The sequence below is a fragment of the Otolemur garnettii genome, unplaced genomic scaffold (genome assembly GCF_000181295.1).
Source record: "Otolemur garnettii isolate 467f Iridium unplaced genomic scaffold, OtoGar3 scaffold00212, whole genome shotgun sequence".
Classification (NCBI taxonomy): Eukaryota; Metazoa; Chordata; class Mammalia; order Primates; family Galagidae; genus Otolemur; species Otolemur garnettii.
The window spans coordinates 1,341,856-1,344,683 of NW_003852607.1; positions in this window are offsets into that span (position 1 = coordinate 1,341,856).

Sequence of the window (2,828 nt, forward strand, 5' to 3'; positions counted from 1 at the left end):
CACAGCTCACAGCCACCTCCAACTCCTGGGCTTAGGCAATTCTCTTGCCTCAGCCTCCTGAGTAGCTAGGACCACAGGCGCCTGCCACAACGCTCAGCTATTTTTTTTATTGTTGTTGCAGTTTGGCTGGAGTTGGGTTTGAACCCCCACCCTCAGTATATGGGGCTGGTGCCCTACCCACTGAGCCATAGGTGCTGCCCTGGGCCAATGATTTTTAACCTTTTATTATACCACAGAACATCTGAACCTACAGTTAACCTTTGGGGGCACACTTGAGTAATGAATAAGAATATACTTATTGTGCTATGAATGTCTTTTCTAAGTCATTTCATTAATGATCTTTAACAATTTTTTTTTTTTTTGAGACAGTCTCACAATGTCGTCCTGGGTAGAGCGCTATGACATCACAGCTCACAGCAACTTCCTACTCCTGGGCTCAAGCAATTCTTCTGCCTTGCCTCCCAAGTAGCTGGGTCTACAGGCACCTGCCACAATGCCCAGCTATTTTTTGATTGCAGCCATCATTGTTGTTTAGCAGCCCGGGCTGGATTCAAACCCATCAGCTCAAGTGTATGTGGCTGGCGCCTTAGCCTCTTGAGCCACAGGCGCCGAGCCTAAGCCCAAGATTTTAAGGTTGCTGTGAGCTGTGATGCCACAGCACTCTAGCAAGGGGTACATAATGAGACTCTGTCTCAAAAAAACAACAACAAAAGAAAAAGAAAAGGAGACCTGAATTTGGCTTACACCTGTAATCCCAGTATCATGAACCAGCATGGAGAAGGAGAATGAACCAGAGTAGAAGTGGTGGAGATTGAGAAAATATAACACAAGACAAGACACAGAGACCAAGATGGGATCAAGAGTTCTGATTCAGGGCTCAGCGCCTGTGGCTCAAGTGACTAAGGCGCCAGCCACATATACCTGAGCTGGTGGGTTCGAATCCAGCCCAGGCCTGCCAAACAACGATGGCTGTAACCAAAAAATAGCCAGGCGTTGTGTTGGGCACCTGTAGTCCCAGTTACTTGGGAGGTGGAGGCAGGAGACTCGCTTGAGCCCAGGAGTTGGAGGTTGCTGTGAGCTGTGATGCCACTGCACTCTATCTAGGGCAACAGCCTCAGGCTCTGTCTAAAAAAAAAAAAAAAGAGTTCTGACTCAACTCATGGCTGCAGCCAGCACCAAAACACAAAATCAGCTTTATTTTATAGTATCTGGAAAGGGTTGTCTATGGTGAAGTAGGACAGACAAAAGACATATCTTGGGACTTACAGTATGTTTGGAAAATGTAAATAACTTTAACAAAGAAAAATCATCCTGTTAATGGTTTCTACTTAACTTCCTTAACATATGATAATAAGTAAAAAGGGAAAGATCTCAAGGATTTGTGCATAGTTCCTAAGAATTAACTAGACAAAGAAAGAGCTACCTGACTTCTGGCAGAGGGAGCATGAAGAAAGGAATATAGTTGTCTGGGGAAAGAAGGAGAAGCAGCTGGGGGTTCATTCCCTGAATGTTCCCCAGGCTGTGGTGGCCCAGCCGCCCCAAGGCCCGCTCTTCACATCCTACTATGGAAGGGTAAGGTGGGTATACCACTTGAGCTCAGGAGTTCAAACCAGCTTGAGCACTAGTGAGACCCTGTCTCTACTAAAAATAGAAGAACTAGTGGGCATTGTGGCTAGTGACTGAAGTCTCACTTACTTGGGAGACTGGGATGAGAGGATCTCTTGAGCCTAAGATTTTAAGGTGGCTGTGTGCTATAACACCACAGTCACTCTACCCAGGGTGACCGACTAAGACATTCACTCTTAAAAATATCTATATATAGATAGATAGATAGATAGATAGATAGATAGATAGATGTATATAAAACAATTTTTAAAATGTATTTTCTAAAAACCTTCATATTGAACTTATATTCACATGAATTTATGGTACATTCAGAACTTACTGATGTGAGCCTACTCTAAGGCCAACAAATTTTATCTTAAAGGTACATAATCTCAAAAATGTAAGAGAATAACTAGTGTGAAGAACACGAATGTAATTCCCATTTACATTCAGTAGTTACTGCTTTTCAAAGCAGCCTTTGGTGACCACCTTAATCTGCCTCGAACCCTACAGGCCTCAGGGTTGTCACCCTGACTGTCTCTGAAACTGAGCTAGGCTCAAAGCCCTAGAGTGAATTGGGAATAGAAATAGAAAGGATTTCTAGTGTCTTCTGTTGGGCATCAGCCTGAAACTGCACATTTAGTCCAGAGAGGGGTTTGCAATTCACATTGAGGTTTACCTCTCCTACACAGACATCCCTGGAGCATTTTATGTGATTATAGAACTTAATTTTAGGGGAAGGGGGAGGTCTTATCAGGGGAGGGTGAATGGTGGGATCACACCTCTGGTTCATAAGGCACGGGTACATGCCGGATCTATTAAGTATGGAGTATAAATGTCTTAACACAATAATTAAGTAAACGAGATGAGGTATATATTAACCAGTGTGATGTAACCGTTCCTAATTCTATATGAAGTCAGCACATTTTACCCCATAAATGCATTAACGTATACATGATCTATGAGTTTATGATTTAACAAAAAAAAAAGAAATAGGGGATAGGGAGAAGAAAAAAATAAACATTGTTTTTGTAAGACTGGTGTGTAAACTTTTAAACTTGTTAATAATCAGGGGTGGGACCTGTGGCTCAAAAGGGTAGGGTGCTGGCCCCACATGCCAGAGGTGGCGAATTCAAACCCAGCCCCGGCCAAAAAAAAAAAAAAATTGCTAATAATCAATTTTCCTTACTCATAATGTTTATGTAGCACCTAACATTTTTTTT